Here is a 6,745-nt window from a genome sequence, read left to right as displayed (position 1 = left end):
AATGTGGCTCATCCAGAAAAGGATACTCTTATGTCTGACACTTCTTCAGATCGCAGGTTTCAGCTAAAGAGGTGGAGTACCTCAGGGTTTACCAAACCTGACCATTTACATTAACATTTACATTTACGACATTTAGCAGATGCTCTTATCCAGAGTGACTTACAAAAGTGCTACATCATTTACTCATAGAATATATCCTAGAACAGTACATATATTATGCATATATATCTTGCATATATATATATTTTTCTCTATGCACCCCTGTTTCTTTTCCTCAGTTTGGACAGAGCACTCTCCACCATTTCACTGCGAGTTATACTGTGTATGACTATGTATGTGACGAATAAACCGAACTTGTTGTACAGTAGGTTAGAATCGAACATACCAATGAACTAGAATACTGTAGAATACAGGGATGAATGCTGATACCTAGAAGTACAAAATTCATAAGGTCTATCTTAAACATTGACAAGTGCTATAAACAATAAGTGCTAGAGTTTGTCAAACAACATAAACAATACCCTACAATCAGTATTAATTTAGTCAGTCAATAAGGGAGCAGTGTCAGCTGTCCTTTAAATATTCTGCAAATAGATGGGACTTCAGTCTGTGTTTGAAGACTGCAAGGGACTCTGCTGTCAGCAAGTGGGAGTTCATTCCACCATCTTGGAGCCAGGACAGAAAATGCTTGTCTTCCATGAGGCCTGAAGCAAAGTATTTCAAGCTGAGCCGTACTTAAGGCTCGAAGTACTCAAGGTACAGATCGAGATTTGACCTTTGACCTCATATTTGAAGGGGCTGGTCCATTTTTGGCTTTGTAGACAAGCATCAGGCTTTTAAATCTGATGTGTGCAGTTACAGGGAGCCAATGAAGGGAGCACAGCAGTGAAGTAACGTGTGAACATGCTGCTGCATTCTGGACAAGTTGTAGAGGTTTGATGGCTCTTAGAGGAAGACCAGCAAGTAGCGAGTTGCAGTAGTCTAGCTTTGAGATCACAAGAAACTGCACAAGCACCTGGGTAGCTTCTTGCAAGAGAATGAGCCAAATCCTTCATATGTTACAAAGGAGAAATCTGCAAGACCGAGTTAGATTAGAAACATGAGTTGAGAATGACAACTGGTTGTCCAAAGTTACGCCCAGGCTACAGGCAGCTTCGGATGGTGATACCAGGGAGTTCTCAAAGGAAACAGTGAGGTCATGGTAAGGGTTGGGAGTACCTGAGATGAACAGAAGCTCAGTTTTACTGGTGGGCTGTCATCCATGACGCAATGTCAGTCAAGCATGTCGAGATACATCTGAAGACCTGCGTGTCAGAGGGTGGAAAAGAAAGAAATAATTGAGTGTCATCAGCATAGGAGAAACCATGAGAAGATATTACATCACCAAGAGAACGAGTATACAAAGAGAAGAGAAGGGGGCCCAATACTGAGCCCTGTGGAACACCAGTGGAGAGTCTACACGGTTTGGATGTGGATCCTCTCCATGTCATCTGATAGGACCATCCCTCCAGATAGGACTGAAATCATCTCCAAGCAGAGCCAGTCACACCAAGTCTGGAAAGAACAGAGAGAAGAATGTTGTGGTTCACTGTGTCAAAGGCTGCTGAAAAGTCTAGAAGAATCAAAACAGATGACTGTTTGGCAGCTTTAGTAGCATGAAGTTTCTCAGTCACCGCTATAAGGGCCGTTTCTGTAGAATGTGCCGGTTTGTAGCCAGACTGATTGGGCTCATGCAGCTGGTTCTGGGTGAGAAAAAGAGACCATTGATTATAAACTGCTCGTTCAAGGGCTTTTGAGAGGAAAGAGAGAAGTGATACCGGTCTCTAGTTGGTAACGCTAGAGCTGTCAAGTGTGGCCTTCTTGAGGATTGGTACCACCCTGGAGGTTTTGAATGCAGTAGGCACATATCCAGAAGATAAGAAGTTGTTGATGATGACAGAGATGAAAGGCAGCAGATCTCTTGCGATTGTTTGGAACAGAGCAGAAGGAATCGGATCCAGCGGACATGTAGTCAGATTGCTGGAAGTCAGGAGTTGAAGAATTTCATCTGTGGAGAGAGGAGAAAAAGAAGTCGGAAAGTTGGATGTTGGGGAATGCACATTGGTTGGAGGAGTGGGAACAGAGGAAAAGGACTGGTGGATTGCTACAACCTTCTCCTCAAAGAAGGTGATATAATCTTCTGGAGTAAGAGATGAGGAAGGAGGGGGAGGATTAAGGAGAGAAGAAAAAATAGGGAAGAGCTTGCATGGATCAGATGATGATGATTCAAATTTCTCCCTGTAGTAGGATGACTTTGCAGATGTTACTTCCAGTGAGAACTTGGAAAGGAGAGACTTGTATGAGCTAAGATCTGAATCTATGCGAGATTTCCTCCACCTCCTCTCTGCAGTCCTTAGTTTTCTCCTGTGGCAGCGAAGTGTTTCTGTTAGCCAGGGGGCAGGTGGGAAGGACTTAGCGAATCTAGAGGAGAGAGGGCACAGAAGATCTTCACAGAAGATTGATGAGGAGAGTGTAGAAATTAAAGTATTTGTAACTGTATCCAAAGAGAGAGAGGATAGAGAGTAAGGGTGAGGAAGGATGGACAAAATAGAAGAAGTAAGGGAAGAGGGAGTTATGGAGTACAGACGGAAGGAGGGGGAACATGTTGGAGAGGACTGGATGGAAAGAGAAGGAAGGGAGAGAGAGAAGGATAGAAAGAAATGCTCCGAGAGGTGGAGGGGAGTGACTGCGATGTCTGGTGGTGCGGGTGAAGATCAGGTCCAGAACATTGCCTGCTTTGTGAGTCGGAGGAGAATAGTTGAGGGTGAGGTCAGATGCTGTCAACAGCGAAAGGATGCAGGAGGAATGCAGCTTGTCTGATGGAAGGTTGAAGTCACCAAGGAGAATGAGTGGATTTCCTTCAATGGGGAATTGACTCAGAAGGATGTGATCTAGGGAACCTGGAGGGCGGTAGATGGCAATGATAAGAAGTTTGGTGGGGACACTGTGATGGCATGAAATTCAAAACCCCTGCTGAGACGCCTCGGAGAATGCGTGGATGGAAAGGCAGAGGACAGGGCAGCCGGAGTCGCCGAGTTCTCAGGGGTGATCCATGTTTCTGTCAGAGCCAGGAAGTGGAGGAAGTGGAGGGATGCTAATGCTGAGATGAAGTCAGCCTTCTGGACAGCAGACTGGCAGTTCCAGAGCCCTCCTGCCACCACGATATGTGATGGTGCTGAGCGTTGTGAGTCAGTGAGGTTGCAGAGATTGAGACGTCTATGATTGTGTCGAGGAGATCTGTGGGATATGTGGACAGGAATTGTGAAGCACATTTCTGATGCTTGATTTGTGGATGTATGAGATAAAAGTTTGAGATAATATAAGAAGATACTTAGCTGAGTTTGTGAAGTCCGGTAGGTGAGATGTAGATGAACTGATTGAGAGCACCATCAGACTTTCTCCAGATGTTGCTTACCGCTACAGACGTATAAGTTCAGACAGCAATCCTTGAATTTCACAGAATCTAAGGCAAAAGTAATTGAACTCAGAGCCTACCTTCAACCAACCAGATGATAATCTAACAGCCAGGCTAGCTGTGTGGAGTGTGTTGAACTGAAATTTAGCTGAAACTGAAAGTTTAGCTGGGCTCATTTTGTGAAACCAAAAACCCAGAGACCTCTTTAACTCGGAGTCAATTGAAATGGGTCCCAGTGTGGGCCTAATTTGATGTGACCTCTGATAGCAGTCTGGGGCTCTTGGGTGACTCCTTTAGAACTGAAGGTCAAGGTCGGTATCCAGTATAGCCCAGCCTCCTCTGTTCCTCTCCTTGTGAAATACTAATGAGGTCACTGCCCACCCACTAACTGACACCTGAACAAGGAAAACAGGTTGTTAAAACACAAGTTGGATTTTAAAATGCCACTGCTGCATTTCAGCAAGCTGAGAGCAGCATCCTAGTTAACCCTACGTGTGAACAGCACTTTAACGTTTGTCCTGACAGTGCTCCTATTAAAAGCACTTTCATACTGCCCATTTTGCAACAAGGAACAGGGAATCACAGGGCTCTAGAAAAAACATATTCAAGATAGTAAATGCATCCAAAACGTGATTAATGCTTCGTGTCTCAAAACGAAATAAATCAATCAATTATTGTTTAGACTGATGCCTGCAGTTTGGTGGAATTCCTTTTTAATGAGTGTTGTGGATCTGTGCCATGGGAACACCACAAAAATGTAAAACTGTATAATATACAAAAATGTAAAAGTGTACAATATATGAAAATGTAAAATTGTACAATATACAAAAATGTAAAACTGTACAATATATGAAAATGTAAATAAATGTATTTAGTTTATTTTCACAAAAAGAAAAATAAATCCAAAAATATTATTTTCTAGTAACACATTCTAGCATGAGGATTTATTTCACATTCCTGGATAGCTTCCAAAAAGTGAAGAGAATGGAGGTTTTAAAACGCTCCTGAAACACTAATACCCTGAAGCATCGCCACGCCCAGGCAACACAGCAATGGGCCTGGGACCGTGATCACTGAGACCTATCCTAGTGCATGCTGGGAGACAGCTCCAGCCCCCCTGGCCTGGGGCAGGAAGCATTCATACCACCTTGCTGTTCATGGCTAGAGCACGCTGCCCCAGGCTCAGGGCTCAGTGCGGGACGCGGGACGGCAGAAGAAGCACTGTGTTCGCTCAGGTTCTTAAAGTGGGTCATGCAGGCGGCTGCTCGTTCTTCACGAGGGACAGAGTGATTAATCAAGGAGAAGGGCTTTCATCCAAGGAACTGGACGCGGGACACAGGTGGGATGTCCTGCACCTGAGAGCAGCTCCCAGCATACCTCCCTTCAGCTTTTCATCAGACCCACTGCCAAAGTGGGCAGGGTTTCCTTTAACTCAGTCGCTCTCCGTGCTGATTTGTGAATTTATGGATGCACGGTGAGGATGAAAAACAATGTTTACACCACTGTATTCCATTGATCTATATATCTATAAATAGACTGATAGGTATATCTACCTCTGTGTGTCACTGTCTTTCTAGAGAGAGAAGAGAAAGTTTATACAGAGAGGTATAAATCTGGCTAGCTATCAATCGAGATATCACGTTCAGGTTTTTCATACTAGGATTCTTAAACACTGTGTGGTGCACCATGCAGGCAGGCGGCTGCGATCTGCTCACCAGTACCTACAGTCCATTCTTACCTGTTTAGCCCTGACACTGAAATGAGGAGTTCTGCTCGTGGCATAGTGGCGGAAATAGCATACGTTATTCAAGTCAGTACCCAGAGCTGAGGAACACTGCAGATATAGAAGGCAGGAAGACTATAGTTGCCATGGACACTGAGTGTGTGATCGGAATGGGTGCAGGGACTGGCACGTGTGTAGAAGAGTTTGTGGCACTTGTACCCGTGCAGGTGTGCGTGCACATGCATGGAGAGCTGGGCTTCACCCCAGGACTGCTGTGTCAGTGTCCAGGGGGCTGGGATGATAGAGGATACATTACGCCAGTCAAGGTAAGCTCCCAGTGATCAGGGTTAGGGCATTTATACCACACCACAGAGCAATACAGAGCCCCCAGCTCAGTCTCCACCCTGCCTCCACCCTGCCTCCACCCAGTGCCCCACAGTCATGTCACTGTCCAGCATGCCAGACTACATATGTGTTCTACCTGAGGACCATGAGATGATATGGGGAATTAACAACGAAGTCTCTACCCCTTTGGTGAGTATCAGAATAATCACGTTCTCCTACATGTGATTTGCATGTAATTAACCTTACGGCTTCCTGTGTGCTGGAAACCTACGCGTCGTCTCAACCTCTGAGACCCTCCTGCCATCTAGAGGACAACAAAATCTCCAAAAAGCTTTTTGGAGGAAAGAGGAGAGGAAGAAACATCTCCTGCAGATGCCTCCATTACCGGGCCAGTCGGCCCGCGTGGAAGGATGTGATCAGGTGGTTTGGTATTTTTTTGCAAGTCTCATCAGATGCCTGGTGAGAATTATCATCTAATGATGAAATATCTTTGTAAATCTCCACAGGGAAGCACTCTGAGTTAGAAGCTCTCCCTGTTAGTCACAATCCGGCATGTACGAAACTGCCATGTTTTAATTACATGAGCTATCAGTGTTCTCAAAGTATAATTATATAATTTATGTCACAGAAAGAGTTTTATCAGGAATGTTGGCTTGGAATGTAATGTAATTATAGATAATGCCAATGTAATTAGGTGCTCTTTTGATGAATGGTGTTTTAAATTGGTTAGTGCACTGATTGTTTGAATTAGTTAGACGTATACTCTACTGGAACCTCAGAAAGACAAAGCACACTCTAAAACTGAACTAGTGAACTACTGCATAGCATTACGTAATGTTAATGTGTGTTTATGAGCCTTTGGTGTGTGTATAATTCAGCTCATCCATAGCCAAACTCACCCACACTGGGCAAAGCGAAAACCCTGCTGCTGGATCTCCCCTTCAGGAGGCCAGCGTTATCTTTCTCCCATCGAGCTCCGCCCCCAGTCCCCTGACTCCGCCTTGTCCTTTGAGCAGGCTGAGACCTACTGTGGCAAAGGTGATGTTGACTAAGTCTGCCAGATCAAAGCGTAGGAGGGTGTGGGGATGGAGAGCTGACCTGCAGTGACACCCAGAGGACGAAGGAGGTCACTGCAGCCGCCTGCCTGTGTCTCTACCAGCACAGCCCTCAGCACAGAGTACTGACCCACACAGAGAACTGACCCTCACAGAGTACTGACCCTC

This window comes from Electrophorus electricus, chromosome 6 (genome assembly GCF_013358815.1).
Source record: "Electrophorus electricus isolate fEleEle1 chromosome 6, fEleEle1.pri, whole genome shotgun sequence".
NCBI lineage: Eukaryota > Metazoa > Chordata > Actinopteri > Gymnotiformes > Gymnotidae > Electrophorus > Electrophorus electricus.
Note: the sequence above shows the minus strand (reverse complement) of the source record.